Source organism: Equus przewalskii, chromosome 6 (assembly GCF_037783145.1).
Source record: "Equus przewalskii isolate Varuska chromosome 6, EquPr2, whole genome shotgun sequence".
Lineage (NCBI taxonomy): Eukaryota > Metazoa > Chordata > Mammalia > Perissodactyla > Equidae > Equus > Equus przewalskii.
Window position 1 is genome coordinate 50,436,985 of NC_091836.1, and position 15,330 is coordinate 50,452,314.

General features: G+C 39.7%; 1 protein-coding gene across 3 annotated transcripts in view; it reads left to right on the plus strand.

The window, feature by feature from the left end:
- LOC103561678 (zinc finger protein 426-like) overlaps window positions 1–15,330 on the plus strand; it is a 56,860-nt gene that overhangs the window by 31,768 nt on the left and 9,762 nt on the right. The gene's annotated exons all lie outside the window — the stretch shown is intronic.

The following is a 15,330-nucleotide window of genomic DNA, read 5'->3' on the forward strand; positions in this document are numbered from 1 at the left end:
TATCTAATTTGTAAAGTAATACAGATGAGCCTGATATTTTTGGACTTCTTTAACCTAACATTTCTTTCTAAACTCTCAAATTTGTTTATTTGTTTTATCACAGAATGAGATTTGGGACTTAAAATGAAAGAATGAGCACTTCAGGAGGATATCATAGCAGGGGAGAACAGCCTCCCAAATAGGATACAAATAGGAAGATGGATCAATGATATCTCTTGTTTTACACATTCAGAAAAGATTGAGAATTAGATAGAAGATAAGTGGAAACCAGAGATATTTGGAACAGGTGGCATAGCCCAAGACAGTGATGCTTCTGGGGAGATAGATGGAATATGATGAATTTGGGGATATCCTAGACCTAGCTTGAAACTTGGTGCTTCAAGTTTCCCACAAGTATACAATCACATATATCTGAAGATGTTGAGTTTAAAAACAGTTTTATAGAACACTACAGGAACCATTTTAAAATCATAGTAGATGGGATAGCATTCTCCCAGAAGGGTTTCGTCATTCAATTTGAGGAAATCAACAGGGCAGTTTTGTATGCTTGTAACGAAAATGGTAAAAATCATAAATATTGTAATAATGTTTCTGTTTTGAGATCTGTATAATCTATTAAGGAGTCTGAAGATTCCTTTAGTCGTCATTCATCCCTTCCTCAACAGGAAACAATCCAAAATGGAGGGAAACTCTATGAGTGTAAATAATGTGAAAAGTCTTCAGTGAGCACTCATGTCTTAAGACACACAAGAGTATTCAAAATAGAGGGAACACTTGTGATGAGAATCATTATGGAAAGGCTTTCTGACTCTGCCCAAGAAAACCTATACCAGTGAGAAACATTCCAATCTTAAGCAGTCCAGAAAAGCCATCAGTCTGACTCTGAATACTGTGTGCCAGGTGATGTGCATACAAGAGAAAACTTTGATGCGGTGACTGTGGGAATGCCTTTGTTAATCACTCATACCTTAAATCTCATGTGAGAATTGACAATGGAGAAAACCCTATGAATGGAAGGAATATGGGAGACTCTCTATTCACTTCACAAGCTTCAATGTGCATATACAAACGCACACCACAAAAAAGTTCCTATGAGAACAGAGAATGTGGAAAAGCTTTAGGTATTCTGCCTAGCTGAATATTTATATATGATCCCACACGGGAGAGAAGTCCTTTGTTTGTAAGGTATGTGGGGAAGCATGTACATGCTCCTCATGCCTTAATGTGCGCTTGTAGACTCACAGAGCCAAAAAACCGTATTAGGGTAAGGAATGCAACAAGACCTTTTACTTTTCCACAAAACTTAATGTGCCCGTGTGAAGCCACACTGATGAGAAACCCTATGAATGTAAGCAATGTGGGAAAAATTTCACTGTTTCCTCACACCTAACTCAACACGTAAGAATTTGTAGTGGAGAGAAACTCAATAAAGGTAAAGAATGTGGCAAAGTTTTCACTAGTTCTCAACTTTCAGAATGTATAAAAAAACAGTGGAGAGAAGGCTTTTGAGTGTAAGCAATGTGGAAAAACCTTCCCTCAATCCTCAAAGCTTTCTGGACATTAGAGAACTCATACTGGCGAGATGCCCGTTGATTGTAAGCCATTTAGGAAAGCAGTTATGTATTCCTCATGTCTGAATACTTAGTTGAGGGCTCACAGTGCTGAAAAGCCATACACATAGAGGGAATCTTACCAGACAATCACATGTTCCATAAACCTTAATATCCTCATGCAAACTCACACTGGAGAAAAGCCCTATGAATGTTTCAGTGTGGAAAAGCCTTCAGTTATTTCAGTTCATTTCAAATACACAAAGCAATTAAAACTGGAGAGAAATCCTATGAATGAACACTGTAGTAAAGCTTTCAATTCCTCCACTTACTTTTGAAGTTATGAAAGAAGTCACACTGAGGAGGATCTTGATCAATGTAAGGAATGTGGGAAAGCCTTCAGTTGTCTCTGTTCAGTTTGAATATATGAGAGAAATCACACTGGAGAGAATCTATCAATGTAAGGAATGTGGGAAATCCCTTAATTGTGCTGATTATTTCAAAGTCATGAACAAACTCACACTGGAGAGAAACCTTATAATTGTGGAGACATCATCATAAATATCAATCTTAGTTTTATTATCGTGTAAGACTTTCCAGTGGAGAGAAGGTTCATGTCTGTAGAGAATGTGGGAAAGCCTTCATTGATACTCAGGACTTGGCTCACACATCAGAATTCACACTGGGGAGAAAGCAGGTAAATGTATGCCATGTGGGAAAGGCTTCACTCCTTCCTGAAACCTAAAGGAACATGTAAGAGTACACAGTGGAGAGAAGCTATGTGGATGTTAGGAATGTGGAAAAGCCTATAGTTGATTCTTGCTCCTTATTAATAATTTAAGAATGTATGCTATAGAGAAAATTTATGTATTAAAGGATACAAAAATCTTTTCTCATTCCACAAGCCTTCATGGCACATGTGAACTAACAGGATTGGAAACTAAGACTATATGGTATGGCCTGAATTCTGCCCCTCTGGAAAACATGTGTTAAAGTCCTTTCCCATAATACCTCAGAATATATCCATATTTGGAGATAAGCTTAAAGTGGTGATTAGGATAAAATGAGGTCTTTGTTTGGAGCTCTAATTCAGTATCAATGATGTCCAAACAAGAAGTGAAAGTGACACTGGGGATGCATGCACACAGAGAGAGAACCACGCGAAGACAGCAGAAGATGACCCATGTGCAAGCCAAAGAAAGGCCTGGAACAGATGCTTCTCTTAGATCTTCTAGGGAAGTGAACCTTGTTGGTGCCATGATTTTGGACTTCTGGCCTCCAGAATTGAGAAAAAATAAGTTCCTGCTGCTGAAGCCATCTAGTCTATGGTGTTTTTTATGGAAGTCCTGCAAAATGAACACCTTAAAGAATGTGAGAAAGCCTTAAGAGAATCCTATATGCTCAATATTCACAAGCAAAACCCCACTGGAGAGAAACACTATGAATGTGAAGAATGTGGGATAGCCTTCATTCAGTCTTCATCCCTTTCTAAACATGTAAGAAAGCATGCTGGAGAGAAGTCCTGTCAATGGAAGTCATGTGTAAAAGTCTTTAAATGTTCACAAGCCCTTGATAGTCACATCCAAATCACCTAGTGAAAAACTCTATGAAAATAAAGGGAAAGAATAAAAGAAAGAAATCAAAGCTTCTTTTATTATGAGGGTAAAGAATGTGACCTTATAGAACATGTAGGAACTTAGAGTGGACTCACTATAGGGTATGTAGATGAGCTTTCAGTAATATTTCATGCCTTACAGAAGATGTAAAAACTGACAATGGAGAGAAACCTTTTGAGTGTAAGCCATGTGGGAAAACTTTCTTTCCTTCCACAAGTCTTATTTTAAACACATATAGTTGCTGTAAAATCCCTGGGAGAAGAAGGAATGTGGCACAACCCTTAAATATTTCACATCACAATGATCTCATGAAGTTTCATATTGGAGAAAGTCCCTAGGCCTGGAAAGAAGATGGTCCACATCTGCATATTGCTCAAGGCTTAATATTCAGATGAGAATTCACACTCTGTAAAGACTCTGTGAATGTAAAGAGTACAGGAAAAGTTTCACTTGGTCCTCATATCTTATCATTTAGGAACTCACAGTTGAGAGATGCTGTAAAAATTTAAGAAGTATGAGAAAGCCATCAGACTATCCTCATAGCTCAGCATATAAGAACTCATACTGAAGCCGTGTCATGTAAGAAATGTGGAAAACCCTTCATTATTTGATCAGTTTTTAATAAATAAGGGAGATCTTTAATTGGAGATCAACCCTAATAAGATGTCAAAAGTTGTAGTTCTGTTAGTTACTTTAATATTCAATTGTAATTTCACATTGGAGAAAAACCTCCATGTTAAAAATGCTTGAAAGTCATCAATTTTCCTTTAGATTGTCCCTCTCACTTTAATAAACATGGTGTGATTCACAGTCTAATCATAGGATGACTCACGCCCAAAAGACATTGTGAATATGGGAAGTGTTTCCCTCAGTCCAGAAATCTTCTGGTATGCTGAGTGAAACTGCTTTCTGGGTGGCTCTGTAGATCTATGTTGAACATTTGTGATTCTATCCTAACCATTTTGGGCACAATGTCTCTTTCTTTCCCTCGATAGCCAGACAAGGCCAGTCTAGTTGTTATACCTTCCTGGTTTGAAACTGTCTAAAAGTGGGCTGACAGGATTCACACTTAATCCTCTTCTAGCCACCTGCAATCTGTAGTTGGATTAATATGGTTTTACATTGTGAAGACAGTGACTGCTTGACTGAATTCACTGCTCATGGAATATGTCTACAGTGGCTCACACTGGGAAAGGTGGAGATATAATACAACTGTATCTTTTCTAAAAAAGCCCTTCTCTCACACCTTATCCATTCAGATAAAAGGTCAGTATGCAAGCAGAAGGTTATTGAGGGAAAGGTGAGATTATACACCCAGATTTCATGGCCATGATGGAGAGCAGCAAGTCCAGCTCTTGAGGAAAGAATACTTTGAACCACAGGCAGTGTAGGAAGGGAGTCAAAAACATCCAGCACCACAGCCTGGAAAAACAACCACATTGTCTGCCTGAGTCATGGAACAGCTGCAGCTTGAAATATGACTGGCTGCTGGATTTATCATTCTGTCCATGTGGTATGAAAAAAGAGTATCTTGTTAACAGGACTTGTCTTGATAATCTGCTGTGCTTGATGCCATCAATGGCATTTCATGATTGTTCCCCCTGAGTAGAGACACACAGACCAGTATATCCTCATTTCAGTCTGTATGATACAAATTCATGTACTTCTGAGGTTCAGGCAGCTTTGAATTTTGTCATGACTGGCCCTCGAGGATGCTGCTGCTTGGTGACACTTTGCATGGGGCTTAATCAAACCTGTGTAATGGTAATGCATATCAAGTTTAAAAATCGAACATGAAAAAGAATGACCTGTGCCCTTTTGTGTTTATGTTTGTGGAGGAGAGTGGGTTGTGGAGAAGTTCACTCTGGGTATGAGTGTTGCTGTTTAGACTGTGTCACAGCCTGTAGTTATTAGGAACAACACCAAATATAGCAGCTTAGTCTTTACTCTGTTGTGTAGGTTATATGGGAGAGTGGACTGGCTTTACACGACATCTTCATTCCTCCATGGATCTTGTTCACAGTTGACTGAATCCGAGATTTTGGGGTCATGGGTACGATTAATCCTACAGGTTGGCCTCATCCTTCTGTCTGGACTCCTAATGATAGTGGCATTAATAAATGCTGTATGAGTTAAACTGAGCAGATTTGGTCCCAACCTTTACTGGTCAGTGTCTGGCAGAGTGGCATATTCATGTGAAAAATCAGCAGAGGACACCGTGGATTGATGGAAAATACTCCTCCATGGATCTTTGCTCCCACTTATCTTGCTGAGCATGCCAAGAATGCAAGGCCCTGACTACTGAGGGAGGAGGCAACAGTGGCACTTGGGCAGAGATCCTGTGCCACCTTCACCTTGCCTCACAGCTACCCATCCCGTCACCCTACACTGCTCCTGCTCCCTGTGAAGGACGGTATCATCTCCTGGGAGCTGCACTTTTTGTTGTTACTAGTCTGACACATGCATTTCAGTCTCCTTGGTTCATATTTCTGTAAGAGTTTGGGCAAATTTGGCAGTAGGAAAAGAAAGCTAAAGTAACCTTGTGGGTAGTGTCCTATGGGCCCAGTCACTGTGTTCTTGTGGTTTCTGCTGAATGTGCAAGTGGTATGGATGTTTCACATGCTTGAGCTTCCCTGTCCTGTAGGTGTCAGAGGGTTCTCAGATTGCCACAGATTTCCAGGTGGTCTGACAGAAACAATATAGAATCCCAGGGGGAGAAAGCATTGTTTTAGAATATGCAGAGAGGCCGTTTCCCCATATATCAGCAGCATGTGGCTGATGTGGTCACCAAGCACACTCCTTTTTAAAAAAGACAGCTGTGAACATGGTACTACTTTCTGGCTGAAACTGAATGCTTGACTCATGGAGCCCTGTGACTCTGGCCTGGAAGCCCCATAGAATTGAGTGATCAATAAGGGAAAATTCAAACAGGTTCTGCTAGTCAAATGGAAATGGTATCTTGTAGAATACGGCAGCCTGACCACAAGCATTTTGATTTTACCTTTAGGCAGCTACCGACTTTGTAGAAACTTCATTCTCCATTCCACCACCTGAAGGGAAGCCACTGCCTGGGTTAGGTTCACTGATGGTGGGGCTAAGCTGAGAGCTGATGGTTTCCTGTAGGTGAGTGTGAATACCTTCACTATAAAAGGAAGATCTCAGGGGTCGGCCCGGTGGTGCAGCGGTTAAGTGCACGTGTTCTGCTTTGGTGGCCTGGGGTTCACCGGTTCGGATCCTGGGTGTGGACATGGCACCACTTGGCACGCCATGCTGTGGTAGGCGTCCCACATATAAAGTAGAGGAAGATGGGCACAATGTTAGCTCAGGGCTAGGCTTCCTCAGCAAAAAGAGGAGGACTGGCAGTAGTTAGCTCAGGGCTAATCTTCCTCAAAAGAAAAAAAAAGAAAAGAAAGATCTCAAATCAACAACTTAACTCTGTACTTTGAGGAAGTAGAAAAGAAGAACACTGTAAACACATCTAAAAGAAGGACAGAAATACTAAAAATTGGAAGGGAAATATATAAAATAGCCAACAGAGAAACAATAGCAAGAGCAATGAAACCAAATGTTTCTTTAAAAAGTTCAACAAAATTGACAACCTTTAGCTAGTGTGACAAAGAAAAGTGGAGATGAAAGTAAGTAAAATCATTACTACTGACCACTCAGAAATGAAAAGGACTGTAATAGAATACTATGAACAATTGTACACCAACAAATTAGATAACCTAGATGAAATACACAAACTCCTGGTAACATATATTAACTAAACCGCATCAGGAAGAAATGAAAAATCTCAACAGACTTATGACAATTAAAGGGAGTGAATCAGTAATTCAGCTTCTCCCAAGGAAGAAAGATGGAGGACCAGATGGCCTCTGTGATGAATTGTACCAAACATTTACAGAAGAATCAACAGCAATCTTTCTCAAACTCTTGCAAAAATAGAATACAAAAGAGAACACTTCCTAATTTATTCTGTGTGATCAGCATTACAGTGACACCAAATCAAGATAAAACCATCACAAGAAAAGAATATTACAGACTCATGTATTTCACGAATATAGATACAAACATTCTTAACAAAATACTTACAAACCAAAACCAACAGCACATTAAAAGGATTAAGCATCATGACCCAAGTGAGATTTATCCTCCGAGTACACGGGGGGGTGGGCGGGGTTTCAACAAAAGTGAGTAAAAAAGTGTGATACATCATGTTAATAGAACAAATGGGAAAAAAACACTATAGCATTCTGATGCACTAAAGGTAATTGTCAAAATCTGTCATCTTTTCTGTATAGAAACTCAGAAAACTAGGAACAGAAGGGATGTTATTCAATATGATAATGGGCATTTGTGAAAAATCCACAGCTAACATCAAAATCAATGGTGAAAGATGGAAAGGTTTTCCCCCCTGAGATCAAGATGCCCAGTTTCAGTACTGCTATTCTACACTGTACTGGAAATTGTAACTGGAGCAATCAGGCAAGAAAAAGAAACAAAAGTCTTCCAAGTTGGAAGGAAAGAAAAAACTATTTTTATTTGGAGATGACATGATCCTATATACAGGAAATCCAAAAGAATCTACAAAAGTTATTACAGCTTATATTGGGGCCAGTCTGGTGGTGTGGTGGTTACGTTCACGTGCTCTGCTGCAGCAGCCTGAGTTTTGCAGGTTCAGATCCTGGGCACGGACCTAGTGCCACCCAGCAAGCCATGCTGTGGTGGCATACCACATAAAATAGAGGAAGATTGGCACAGATGTTAGCTCAGGGCCAATCTTCCTCACAAAAAATAGTTACTACTGCTTATAATGAATTGAGCGATGTTGCAGGATACAAGATCAACACCCCTAAATCAATTGTGTTTCTGGACAGCAGCAATGAAGAACCAGAAAAGAATATTAAGATGGCCATTCCATTTACAATAGCATCTAAAAAAATAAACTACCATGTTATAAATTTAGCCAAAGAGGTGAAAGCTTTGGGGACTGAAAATTACAGAATGTAGCTGGAGGGATGTAAAGAAGGTCTAAACAATGGAAACGATATCCTGTGCTCATGGATAGTAAGATAATATGATCGTGTCAGTACTACCCAAAGCAGTCTGCAGATTCAACCCAATCAAAATTCCCACAGCTGTTTTTGTAGAAACAGAAAATCCAACTTTCTCCAATTCCCAATTTCAAACTATGGTAATCTAGGGGCCAGGCCTGTGGCCAAGCGGTTCAAGTTCAGCATGATCCTCTTCGGCAACCTGGCGTTCATGGGTTCGGATCCTGGGCATGTACCTATTTGACTCATCAGCCATGCTATGGAGGCATCCCACACACAAAGTAGAGGGAGAGTCACACAGCTGTTAGCTCAGGGCTAGCCTTCCTCAAGCAAAAAGATAGAATGATTGGAAAGGGATGTTACCTCATGGCAACTCTTCCTCAAAGAAAAAAATACCATGGTAATTGAAATGGTGTGGTACTCTCTTTCAATCATGTTACCTTGGGTAATGTATGGTTAGATCTGTTGTAGATGAAGAGAAAGAGATTAAAAAGAGTTTTATGGTTTTGTTATACTCACAGTTCCCTGGAGAGAACACAGCACATGTTACCCAAGCCACTCAGGGAAGCACCAGGGTGCCCATGAGGCAGGGAGAGGGAGCAGAACTGTGGACATGCACTTTTATTGTGGTTTCCACAGGAAGAAATGGGCAAGGCAGGGTAAGCAGGCTTGGGATGGGCTAACTACGTTTGAAAGTGTTGCCCCTGAGAAATTCATGTTCACTTTGACTTTTAGAGCATTTGTTTTGGGGTGATCTAAAGTCTGTAGACGTTAAAGCATCAATATACAGAAATTAAAAGTATGCTCAAGACAACTAGACTGTGATGTTTTATCATCACTATTTGCGTTATGTGTATTTGGGGTACTGGCCGAGATCCCATAGTCTTAGGTAGTTGAGACCTGTATCTTGGAAGACGCTTGTATAAGGTGAGATCAAGCTAGGCATAAATCCACAACATTTAAGTAAAGCAGAGCATAGGCTATTTCTAGAAGAGTATTATGACCCCGTGACACAAAGCACATAGCCAAACTCCACATTCAATGGTTAGGAACCATGAAAATATGTCCATGATAAATTGAGAGATGTCCGGGTCATGGAGTCATGTGATAGTACAACTGTAAAGTGTAATTATGTGAAACTTCTTTGATAATTGTCATAGAATTGTTCATATCTTTGATAAGCTGGACCACTTGGCTCATGTTATTAATGGCCATACACCAGGAAGTTAGCACAATTTTGCAAACACGTCTATGGTCAGCCAGCAGTAAATCAAGGACTAAACAGCTAAGAATCGTTGTAGCTAGTGCGCTTTGACCTTAATTTATGAGACCAAGGGCTGATTGTATTTGTGTCATTTGAGAGATAAAAGCTTGTAGCATTGCTTGTTGGCCTCTCTATGTTCGTACTGCTGTGCCAGTCCCACCTTGGAATGGGCACTGCCTTACATGTGAAGGATTATACCTTAAATGTGATGAATAGGTCTTGCTGGTTTTTAGGTATAGATGGCCTATTCATCCCATGGGTCTCTTCAATGAGAATGGACAATCGACAGTAATGCTGAAGCAGTTGATTAAGAACTGGCCTGTGGGAAAAGAGATTACAAAATAGATAGAGTATAGAAATGCAACGAAGTTTTATAAGTTGATTTTGTACCCCACGACTTTACTGTAGTTGTTAATTATTTCTAATAGTTTTCTGATGGATTCCTCAGGGTTTTCTATATATAAGTTCATGTCGTCTGTGGACAGCGAGAGTTTCACTTCTTCACTCCCTATCTGGATTCCTTTTATTCCTTTCTCTTGCCTAATTGCTCTGGCCAAAACCTCCAGGACTATGTTGAATAAGAGTGGTGATAGAGAGCATCCTTGTCTTGCTCCTGTTCTCAGAGGGATGGCTTTCAGTTTTTCCCTAAGGAGTATGATGCTGGCTGTGTGTTTGTCATATACGACCTTTATTATGTTGAGGTAATTTCATTCTATCCCCATTTTGTTAAGAGTTTTTATCATAAATGGCTGTTGGATCTTGTCAAATGCTTTCTCTACATCTATTGAGATGATCACGTGGTTTATTCCTCATTTTGTTAATGTGTGTATCACATTGATTGATTTGCAGATGTTGAACCATCCCTGTGTCCCTGGTATAAATCCCACTTGATCATGTTGTATGATCTTTTTGATGTCTTGCTGTGTTCGGGTTGCCAATATTTCATTGAGTATTTTTGCATTTATATTCATCAGCGATAATGGCCTGTAGTTCTCCTTTTTTGTGCTGTCCTTGTCAGGCTTTGGTATCAGAGTGATGTTGGCCTTGTAGAATGTGTTAGGAAGTGTCCCATCTTTCCTAATTTTTTGGAATAGCTTGAAAAGGATAGGTATTAAATCCTCTCTGAAAGTTTGGTAGAATTCCCCAGGAAAGCCGTCTGGTCCTGGGCTTTTATTCGTTGGGATGCTTTTGATTGCTGTTTCAATCTCTTCCCTTGTGATTGGTCTATTCAGATTCTCTATTTCTTCTTGATTCAGCTTTGGGAGGTTGTAAAAGTCTGAGAGTTTACCCATTTCCCGTAGACTGTCCATTTTGTTGGCATATAGTTTTTCGTAGTATTCTCTAATAATCTGCTATATTTCTATGGTATCTGTTGTTATTTTTCCTCTTTCATTTCTAATTTTATTTATCTGAGCGTTCTCTCTTTTTTCTTTGTAAGTCTGGCTAGGATTTGTCAATTTTGTTTATCTTCTCAAACCACCAGCTCTTTGTTTCATTCATCTTTTCTACTCCCTTTTTTGTTTCAATAGCATTTATTTCTGCTCTGATTTTCAATATTTCTCTCCTTCTGCTGACTTTGTGCTTTGTTTCTTCTTCTTTTTCTAATTCAGTTAGGTGTAATTTGAAATTACTTATTTAGGATTTTTCTTGTTTGTTAAGGTGTGCCTGTATTGCAATGAATTTCCATCTTAATATGGCTTTTGCTGAATCCCATATTAGTTGGTGTGGTATGTTTTCATTTTCATTTATCCCCAGATATTTTTTGATTTCTCCTTTAATTTCTTCAATGATCCATTGCTTGTTCAACAGCATGTTGTTTAGTCTCCAAATCTTTGTCCCTTTCTCAGTTTTTTCCTTGTAGTTAATTTCTAGCTTTATAGCATTGTGATTGGAAAAGATGCTTGCTATTATTTCAATCTTCTTGAATTTATTGAGGCTTGCCTTGTTTCCCAGCATATGGTCTATCCTTGAGAATGTATGCACACTTGAGAAGAATGTATATTCTGCTGTTTTTGGATGCAGTCTTCTATATATGTCTGTTAAGTCCAACTGGTCTAGCTTTTGATTTAATTCCACTGTTTCCTTGTTGATTTTCTGTCTGGATGATCTATCCATTGATGTGACTGGAGAGTTGAGGTCCCCTATTATTATTGTGTTATTATTAATATCTTCTTTTAGGATTGTTAATAGTTGCTTTATGTACTTCGGTGCTCCTGTGTTGGGTGCATAAATATTTATGTGTTATTTCTTCTTGATGGAATGTCCCTTTGATCATTATATACTGCCCCTCTTTGTCTCTCTTTACTTATCTTATCTTGAAGTCTACTTTGTCTAAGTATTGCAACACCTGCTTTCTTTTGTTGGCAATTTGCTTGGAATAACGTCTTCCATCCCTTCACTCTGAGCCTGTGTTTGTCATTGGAGCTGAGATGTGTTTCCTGGAGGCAGCATCTTGTTGGGTCTTGTTCTTTAATCCATCTCACTGCTCTGTGTCTCTTCATTGCAGAATTCAATCTATTTATGTTTAGGCTGATTATTGATATATGATGGCTTAATGCTGCCATTTTATCACTCATTTTCTCATTCTCCTGCATTTCCTTGCTTTCTTGTTCTATGTATTTTGGTCTACCAATCGTGTTATGTAGTTTTTTATGTTGTGTTTCTTTGTTTTCTCCTTATTTATTCTTTGTGTCTTTGTTCTGCTTTTTTGTGTAGTGGTTATCACAAGGTTTGTATTCAAAATCTCATGGAAAAGATAGTCCATTTTCTGATGGCCTCTTATTTCCTTAGACTAAACCAATTCAGTCCCTTTCCTCTTCCCCTCCTAAGTTCTTTTTCTCACACCTTGCTCCATCTTGTGTTATGAGTTTGTGGTTAAAATGACAAGATTATCTTTGTTTTTGTGTTTTCATTCCCTTTGTCCTTAATGCTATACTTGAGTATTTGCTATCCTGCTCTGATTCTATCTACCTATTTATCTCTTACTCCGTGCCTTGTAACCCCTTTCTCCCTCCCCCTTTTTTTTTTTTCAGGTGTGAGGCCTTCTTCAGGACTTCTTGTGTGTGTGTGTGTGTGTGGGGGGGTGTCTCATGGCTATGAACTCCATCAGCTTATGTTTGTCTGGGAAAGTTTCTATTTCTCCATCATATCTGAAGGATATTTTCATTGGATAGAGTATTCTTCACTGAAATATTTTCTCCTTCAAAGATTTGAATACGTCATTCCAGTCTCTCCTAGCCTGTAAGATTTCTGCAGAGAAATCCACTGAAAGCCTGATGGGGGTTCCTTTGTAGGTTATTTTCTTCCACCATGGTGCCTTTGTATTCTTTCTTTGTCATTCACTTTTGCCAGTTTCACTACTGTATGCCTTGCAGTAGGTCTTTTTATGTTGACATATTTAGAAGATCTGGTAGCCTCTTCCACATGGATTTCCATCTCCTTCCCTAGGTTTGGGAAGTTCTCTGCTATTATTTCTTTGAACAAGCTTTCTGCTCCATTCTCCTCTTCTCCTTCTTGAATACCTATAATTCTTATGTTGCATTTCCTAATTGAGCCGGATACTTATCAGAGACTTTTCTTCATTTCTTTTTAGTCTTAGTTCTCTCTCCTCATCTATCTGGATCATTTCCACATGTCTATCTTCGATTATGCTGATACACTCCTCTATGATTTCCACTTGAGCATTGCATTGAGGGAATCCGTATTTTGTTTTATTTCTTCCATTGTGTCTTTCATCTCTAATATTTCTGTTTGATTCTTCTCTATAATTTCAATCTCTTTTGTGGAGTAACTCCTGAACTAGCTGAATTGTTTCTATACATTCTCTTTTAACTTGTTGAGTTTTTTTATGACAGCTGTTTTGAATTCTTTGTCATTTAGATGACATATTCCTGTGTCCTGGGGACTGATTTCTGGGTACTTATCATTTTCTCTCTGTTCTGGAGATCTAATATAATCTTTCATATTGATAGAGGGTTTGGTCTGTTTTGTCATCTTGTTGTTATTTGGTTGCAGTTACTGCCTATCGCCACTGGGTGGGGGTCAAGAGCCACATACTCTGAGCCCTCCGCCTTCACCTGAGATCTCAGGCGCTGGAGCAGGTCGTGGGTGGGTGGGGGGAGGGGGCACTTGCTCCTGCCTGCTCTTGGGGTTTTCTCCCTTTGCTGTCACTATGTGTTGTCCTGGGGTGTTGGCTTGATAAGGTCACCCCCTGGGAAAGCTTTTGCCCCAGTAGAAGGCTTCCCTCTAGGCTACCAGGGCTCTTGGGGATCTTTGACATTCCTGTGAACGAATGTCCCCTCCCATAGTCCTTCCATCTTGGAGGCAGCCCATGGTCCCGGATTGAAGTCTTCAGGGGAGGGAGAAATGTTTTCTCTTACCCCATTCTGCCTCCTCCGAGGGGTGCTCCAGCCTCTCTGCCCTTGGTCGTATGGCTGCGTGGTTCTCTCAGACGTTTTTTTTGTTGTGTTTGGATGTTCTCTCTTGGAGTATGAAGGTATTTTTTGTTGTATGTTGGAGGGGAGAGACTACCAGGAGAACTCACTCTGCTATGATCCTGACATCCTTCTTTTCATTTTTATAGCCTCTCTCCCAGAGAACTGTTGCATTACCAGGGAACGTGGGGTGATGGTGACTATAGATGACTTTTATCTCTATATCCAGAGGAGTGTGGCCAGGCTCATGTGTGTAGTTTGGGGGCTCTGCAGAATGGAAAAGAATTTCTTCTCTGGTCATTTTCGGATGTAGCTGGCAATCACCAAGTGGAGTGTGTTGTCTCCTCTTGTAGTGGTCCACACCATTCCTGGTGTTGTTCCTGAGCTATTATTTCTATTTCCTGCAAGGGATCATAGGGGGCATTAGGATGTATTAAGCAGCCTTTATATCCTGAGAAGTCTGGCAAAGCTTTTGGAGCAGGGAAGTCAGATGTACGCTCTGCCCGATGGTCCCAAAACAGGACTTTCAGGGGTCCCTCAGGGCATCCTATTGTTGCTGGATCCTAGGATATCATCTTCCCCTTATCAGGTTCTGACCATTGTGGGAAAGCAGAATGTTTGAAAAATGTAAATGGAAGGGGGACCTAGGTGAGTACAGGTAAATATAGAAATAGTTTCCGTGAACATGGATTCATTTTAAGTCTCCCTTAACAATAATGGGAGACATGGCAGCTTGTGAAAATTGATATGGGGTCTTTTAAAACCCCTTCAGTATAGAATTTTCAGGATCAAGGCCTGAGACAGGAGAGACAGCCATTTAAAAGGGAACTGTCTATGGGTGTTAACTAGACCTCTTGTAGTGACCATTTTGCAATATATTCAAATATTGACTCATTACATTGTGCACCTGAAACTAGTATAGTATTATGTCAATTATATGTCAATAAAAATATAAATCTGAAAAAAATAGAGACAGTGTCATCTGTCTATTTCTCTTTAATTATTGCCCTTCATCCTTCTCCCTTTTTTTCATATAAATTAGAAACCTCTCCTGGAATGTGGATGCTAACTTTTGTACTATGAAGACAAAAGCCACAGAAAAATATGGTTTGGCTAAAAAACACAGGAACATCTTCCTCCCATGATATCATTGTACTTGCCATTGGACTGCTTGTCTGAAGAATTCTTGGTACAGGAGAAATTCACTTCCTTATCAGGCTGAGTGCTTACATTAGGTGTCATCAGTGTAGAAATGGCACTTAATGCCATTAGGTCAGATGATGTCACCAAGGATTGACAAGCCCTAGACACGTCTGTATTCAGCAGTTAGGGTCATGAGAGAAGGTATAAAATGTATCAGGAAGTAGAGGTCCATGAAATAGGAATACAATTAAGATTGGTGTCTGTGAATCC